General features: G+C 31.7%; 1 long non-coding RNA gene across 1 annotated transcript; it reads left to right on the forward strand.

The window, feature by feature from the left end:
• Window positions 1-4,285: 4,285 nt before the first annotated feature.
• Window positions 4,286-7,330, forward strand: LOC124353842. Its single transcript, XR_006921634.1, has 2 exons — window positions 4,286-4,387; window positions 5,275-7,330. It is a non-coding gene; the product is annotated as an uncharacterized LOC124353842 (long non-coding RNA).
• The last annotated feature ends 220 nt before the right edge of the window (window positions 7,331-7,550 follow it).

Here is a 7,550-nt window from a genome sequence, read left to right on the forward strand (position 1 = left end):
TTATCAGTGAATAATTCTTCATTACTCTAACTCTTTGAATATGTTACTACAAGCAAAGAGACATGCACCATAATTTAGATGCATACAAGTATATAGATTATTTTTTGAATAGATGTGAATAGTTTTGAAAATTAGAAAAATAATGCAAAATGATCCCAACCCCCATTTCATATAAATACTGTAAAATGTATATCTTTTTCTTCAGCCATTTTCATTGTACTTGCTTTCAGAATGGTTTAAAACACTATTAAACTATGCGCACCATAGAATACAGTCATGTAATGTGTGTTCTTACATATAAATTTGTGTATACTAGACGTTATATATCAACATGACATCCAACTTCATTTTACGTTTAGAAATATAATATAGCCTACACTACTGAGAGTATAATTTCGCGCTCTGACATGTTACAGTAAGCTTTATATCCTTAATTAAGTGTTATTGTTACCAAAACTGAAAAATAATTTATCATCTATAAATGAAGTTTGTTTTTAGTTGTTACATCCCCATTGTGTTACAACTTAATAACACTTATAATTTGATATCAATACATGTTTTGAAGACTTCTCTTCTTAAAATATAAAAGATCTATTGGTACTTCAATTTAACTAATCATAAATAAACCACTGGCACAAACATTTTTTGTACCTGGCTTCTAAACAGAGTGATTGAGTTCTAGAGTTGAATTAAGGACAACGCTATTGACTTAAACAGCTTAAATGAGAAAATAATGTGTGGAGAGGAGAAGATCGAATACCAACATGCTTGTCAGCTTCATTTGATTTCTGAATTTTAAATATAAGATTCTGCATTTATATTTTAGTTAACAGTATATACCATTATTGCAAATAAATTCATAAACTAAGATTCAAATTACCATATACTAGCATATATCAAACAAATTAAACACTTAAGGCCAAGAATTACTTAGGTTCCTTGAGTTAGGTAATGGTTTAAACGTTCAGCAATAATATAATGCATAGTTGCGTTTACACATTTGCAATATTATTTTATTTTATAGATAACCTTTTCACAGTGATAAATAAATTGCCGCCTGGCACTTTTCAGACACGATCTATGGCGGCAATATATTGCCGCCTGGCCCGGAAAGGGTTAAATAGTAAACTATTTAATTTAAAACTTTCTTATATATTTTAACGTAACATGTGTGACCTAAACAGCATTAGTCTCCACCACGAATGACCAAGAATTTCCAATATTGCACAAATCACAAATTATTGTGATTAGACCAAATAGAAAAACACCCCTAAGATAATAAATCTAAGATAATTAATACAAACGTAACAATGGTTCCGGCTTTTATTTGCTTCCTGTTACTTGATTTCACACAATGAGGCATAGAAGGATTAAGATACGAGAATAATCGACTCATTCACGAACCGAACAATGTCCATAAAAAAGTATACGTGGTTTGCAATACGATAAAAGAAGAAACCAAATTAAACTACAGTAGAACCCCTCATATCCGGCCACCACGGGACCGAGCCCCTGGCCGGATAACGATTCGGCCGGATAAACCAACCTACAGTACACAGCACTTGACGAAACAAAACAATTGTACTGTACTGTACTAACCGCACTGGAAATAATCAACGAACTGTTTACAGGTTAAACCTATTAGCTCAACTGAGGACAACACAGGAAAATGTAACCAAATAGATACACCAAAATAACGCAAGAGTCGTGGGAGACTAGTGCGTGCAACTGCGCGTCTGCAAGCCGTGGTAAATAAATTTCGATATTGGCTTCCGGGAAGTGGCCGGATAAACCGAGGTGCGGTAAAACCGAGGCCGGATATGAGGGGTTCTACTGTATAGCAAACTCAACTCAGTAAAGTAGTAATCAGCTTCTCGTTTAGTATTCTCGGATCCCGTGGGAGACTATAAAACGACAATCCAGACAAATACTCTGATATCAGTGCCATTTACAAGTCTAAGCAGCGGTCGACTAAGACTCCCAGACTCGTGACCTGGGAGTTGACCACGAGCTGTGACTCCCTTTGTAGACTAGTTACAGAAGCAAACGTAAACCTCATTGCAATAATTCTGTCAAATATAGATGATTTTATAATTCAGGGAGCTGTCATTTGTAATGAACTGACCGAAGATACTTCCATTGAAGATAATTCATGATTTTGAAGAATCCATATTTCTCGTGGTCTTATAAAGTATAAACTGTGAAGATACATATCGACGGCAATCTAAATATTACTCAGTAAATAATTAAATATTCTATACTTGCAGAAATAATGAAGTTTGGAAAAATTAGCAGTGTGTTAAATATTCATGTATAATATCAGTCTCTATGAATATTTTCGTTGTCCATTGTTGTGTGACTTGAACCTGGGTTTTATGTAAAATAGTAAAATAAGGCGAAACCAGATTAATCCCATCTTCATCAGAAAGGGAGAAAACCTGTACCCCCAAATTGCAAAGTTCTCGTGTAGTCTATTGTTGTTAGAAAACAATAGAACACATGGATACACAACTATATTTACAATATTTTACATATCTAAACAGTGTGAAACCTTGTGATAAACATAATATCTTTAAACAGTATTATATTCATGTACAAGAATGTACATTAATAACACTATTTTATTACTTTTACATATAAAAAATAAAAACTTTTTACCTATATTAAATAGTATCACTTGCAGTACACCTAACTAAACTTAACTCTAGTTATGGCCGCTACGCTTAGACGATTGCTATAGCTTTAGGACTGGAAAAGGAAATAACTCGAATAGAGATTCAACATAATTTCATAAACAGATAATACTGTTTCTAATGCATTTAGAAAATAAAACGTATGTATTTTACGAGTTTAGGCTAAACAAAGGAATAATTGCGTTTCGATACTTAGTATAGTATCTGTGCATATGATTCCAAACGAAATAAAAAATGGCGCTTCTTTATACAGCCAAATACAATTCCTGTGACCAATGTGCTGCATCACTAACTTCATAGAGAACCGCCAGTCTAACAGTTAAAAAAAGAGGACACTGATTTGTTTTGTAATTAATTACTACTTGGTTTCTGAAGCATATCATCTTACGTTGCTGTATAATTTAGCAGAACTCTTTGGTTGCTAAGGAGATCCACGTCACTACCGGTTTTGTTGGACAGGATACTAAGGTACACCTGAAATGTACTGAAACTAGTTCTTATTAATCTTTGTAGAGTATAACTTTCCTAACTCAACGTGACTATAAAATGATCAAGCCGATTTTAATTCAAATTCATTAATCACTAAACGTCAAGGATTGTTGTGAATTCATAGAGCTTTTTCCTGTGTTTTAAAATTGACTCTTAAACCTTATCAATTGTAAATTCTGCAATCGAAAGTCCATGCCTATATTGTGTGAAATTAATACATTCATAGGTAATTTAAACAAATCTGTTTTTGAACCGGTACAGAATTGTTAGGAGAACTTTAATTTACTCCTACATGAAGAATAAGCGTTATTTACTCGTTTGCACTTTTTCAACCATTACTCATCTTACTTACGATTCCTTTAATTTAGTTTAGATCTAATTCCTTATGACCCATTATATATGCTGGTACAACGTCAGAGATTTAGATAACTTATTTGAAAAGAAACAACACTATTGTATTGAAACCTTTCTAAACACCCAAAATTCATAATCATAACAATTTTCACATTTAACAACTTTATAAGGACTTTTTAATTCTTTATATATCCATTATTAAACAATAACTTTTAAAGCTCAGTCTAGTTTTGTGTGAATAAATTGAAAATGTGCTTTCGATGACGGATAGATACTTTTTCCATTTTTCTCGACAACGATAAATATTATTGCTTTAAAGTAGTAGTGTTTTAAAACTGTTTAAATGAAAACTCTGCTAAAACTTGGTTTCGGATCTGCTAAATATATTCTGTGCGTCACATATAATATTATTAGTAGTGGTATAGATTATTGATGCCGAAAGGCTAAAAACATAACGAAAAAAGCTTGGTAACAAAAGTCCATCCGTATCCACATTTACTGCAGTACTTTTTGGTAATGCTCAGCATAGTGCCCAGTGAGCAAGGTGGGCATTAGAACTGCACAGGTGTATCCCATTGTATGAAACAAAATTCTGTCCCTATTACGCATAGTAATTAAATAGCCCTGGTATTCCCCACGGTATGCTCTTTTGATAGCGTATGACCTCGGGGGCCAAAAGAGAAAGTTCAGATAAAATTCAAAAAATTTACACTCTTTATAGCAACGTAGTCTTTAAAACGCAATAGCAAGGCGATTACTGTAATTTACAGGAGAGTAAATTGGTATATAACTACTCTCGAGTGAGACTAAATCCAGTCTTCGCAACTCCTTGGAAGCTACTTACAATATTGGTAAGTAACAACTCTTTTCCTATTCCAAAGATTCATTATACAATTATATTTCAATAATTGGTTGTTGAAATAATACTGAGTTGGGTGTACTAATCGATTCACCCACTGTTCAGCATTCCAATTACTTTTGTCGAAACACATAATTTTACTAGTACTAAATATTTATTTCTTCAGTTGTCGGGTTAGGAGTATCTATTGTCAGCTTGACATTTTAGTTTCCTTATAACTAGCATTTTTATTTCTTGAAGACGCTTTTTCTTAATTTTAGGGAGACAATGTCTAGACTATCGGAATATTTAATTTCCAAAATTTCTAAACAAAGTCACTATTCAAAATATTATATATGCTCAGAAAATAATATATTTTACTGAGTTTATTTTATAAACTTTTATTGTTATAGTAAGACAAATTTGGATATGTGTTATTTCATGAAGTGTTATTAATTTTAAATAAGACTTATTTGCAATATTTACTAATTCTACGTAGGTTAAAAATACTTTACAACGGGTTTCTTCAACATTTAACTAAATATGGTAACATTAATTATATTATATATTATTTAGATTACTCGATATTACTACCAAAAAAACGAACTTGATCGATTGACCAATTAACCACTATCCAATGTTACAATTGTTACCGTTGTAAAACATAATTTTTACTAGGTTATATTAAATAGCAATCTCACCACTTCTTGGGTTTAGAGCAGCCAGCTTGATGTTTTAAATTCCTAATAAATCTGTGACAAAATACAGCATTAGTAAAATCTCTTCCCTCTGTATCTGCAGCGTTTTTTCAGTAGTTTCGGTTTATTTCACTTAAATAACAGCTAGTAATAATGTTCTAATTAACAACTAAGTAACTAAAGTTTGACTTTAACATTTCAGACACGATGAAACTCACAGTCCTACTCTGTTGCCTGGCTGCCGTTCTCTACACGGTCTAGGCATTCCCTACCGAACCTACTGAAGCTCCAACACCTCCACCAGTCAATAAAAACAAAGGTTTCCGATCCATCAGTGACGCCTTGGACTCAACTTTAGGCTGGGGAGGTTACGATAATCCTAGGCAGAGTAGAGTCCGTGGAGCTCTTCACGCTGCTTACCATGAAATCCAGTACCGTAGAACAGGGAATCAGAGGGAACACGAGAGGGCGAAGGATCAGTGGGGTGTCGTTAGTGGAGGACGACGAGATAATCTTGAGCGATACGATAGGGAGCATTATGGTACAGGGAAACAGCAGCCAGATGTAGATTAACCATAAGAATAATATGTATTGCTTTAAACTAATATAAATTAACTTATTTAAAACAATAACTAACTACAAAAAAGTAACTGATATTAATATACAACAGATTATGTTAATAAAATGTACATTTTATGGAATAATAAGTGTTTAATTGTTATAAGCTAAGCCCTGAACTTTTTTATGTTTTTTTTTTAATTACTTACATTTGACGTCCTTTGTTACAATCACATTTATTCCGATAAATTAAGTGGTCTTGACAATGTATCTTTAGAAAGTAATAAAGAAAATCTGTACTAAGAAAAGGTTTGGTAACATATGCTCTTAAGAAAGTCTAAAACTTTTTAAATTATTATACTTTCCGATCTTTATTAGGTAAATTCATACAATATTGTATAAATGGTCAGTTTTAAAAATATCAAAATTAAGAATACTAAGAAGTGTTAGATTGAACATGTTTAAGTTATCAAAAGCACACACAAACACATTTTAATAGTACGTTGCCTATTATTAATAATGAGTTGTTGAACATTGAAATTTTAAAGGTATATTTACGCAAAAGGTTCATAGTTTAAGAATTTTAGACATTTCTGGTGTATTTACAAATAATTAAATTGAAGATTAAGTTAAGATGTAGATGAGCAATGAAGGACTCTAAACTCTGGTATAAATTGTTAGCCAACCAGATACCGACTTGACTTAACTGAAACTATAGTAGACCTCACCCCTGGAAGAACTATTAATAAGATAAACTGTTCAGAAAGAACCATATTTACTTTTATATTCCCATTAGATAAAAATACTAAAGTGTTTCCAATTCACACTATTTTATGTACTATTAACTTCTATCAGAGTGTATAAATCACAAGATCATCCCACATCTTCTGTTCTTGGGAGTTAAAATGTTTTGGGTCGGGTGCTTGGCTCATTTTGCTCCATAGCCGCTTTGAAAATCTTAGCATTTACTCTATGTAAAATGTATATAAGTTTTGTTAAATTAATTTTAATAGTCTACGCACTTCCTATAAAATTATTAAAATGACAGTCTTTCAAGAATTTGGAAATAAGATATTTATGGCAAAAATTATGATTTGAAAAGGACAATAGATATTGCTTCTAAAATTACATTTAGATGATGGTCATTAAAATATCGTAATATCAATACATCTGGTTCAAAATTACTCAAAAAACTATTGACGCATTTTCTATTTGACAGTTCTTAGGCTTTATTGCTGTTTAATGCCATATATACTATTTCTATATAAAGAAACACTTTATGTATTATGTTATTTATGTATTATGTATTACAGAAAGTAACAGTTTAATTACTTACATAGAATTAATCAGATCAGTCAGATTTGTTGCAAAGCAGTTTACAATAAGTTTTAACCATTGTATAGACGTAATGTAAACTTAATTCATAATATTTGTAGGTTCTGATATGCAAATGTACTCAGCGAGCTATAAAAAGCATGTTTGTTTTAGGTGATTTGGTTACAGTCCAGTAAAGCTCCCACAGAATATAAATCCGATCTGTGTGGAACGATTTAGTGACTAAACACGATTTAGGACATTTTAAACTTCTTTTAATTCTAAACAAAATGTTTTAATTTTTGAGTACACGATTAAATTTAGGTTTATTACATGATTTAATGTAATAGCAACTAATAGATAGAATAAATAATGTTATTACCCTATACGTGTTTCTCTTACAGTATCCCTTGTTCATTTCAATTTTTGCGAATTAGTTATGACTTGATACGCATGATGGCCACTATGACCATTGCAATGGCTTGGAGAGGGAAATAATTTGACTAGTGCTTCAAAATAAGTTTAAAACAGAAAATATTCTAATATGTTTTGGACAAAATGTTTCTGTATCCTACTAATTAAGGAGAAGACTACAAAATGGCCTAA

The sequence above is a fragment of the Homalodisca vitripennis genome, chromosome 2, assembly GCF_021130785.1.
Source record: "Homalodisca vitripennis isolate AUS2020 chromosome 2, UT_GWSS_2.1, whole genome shotgun sequence".
Lineage (NCBI taxonomy): Eukaryota > Metazoa > Arthropoda > Insecta > Hemiptera > Cicadellidae > Homalodisca > Homalodisca vitripennis.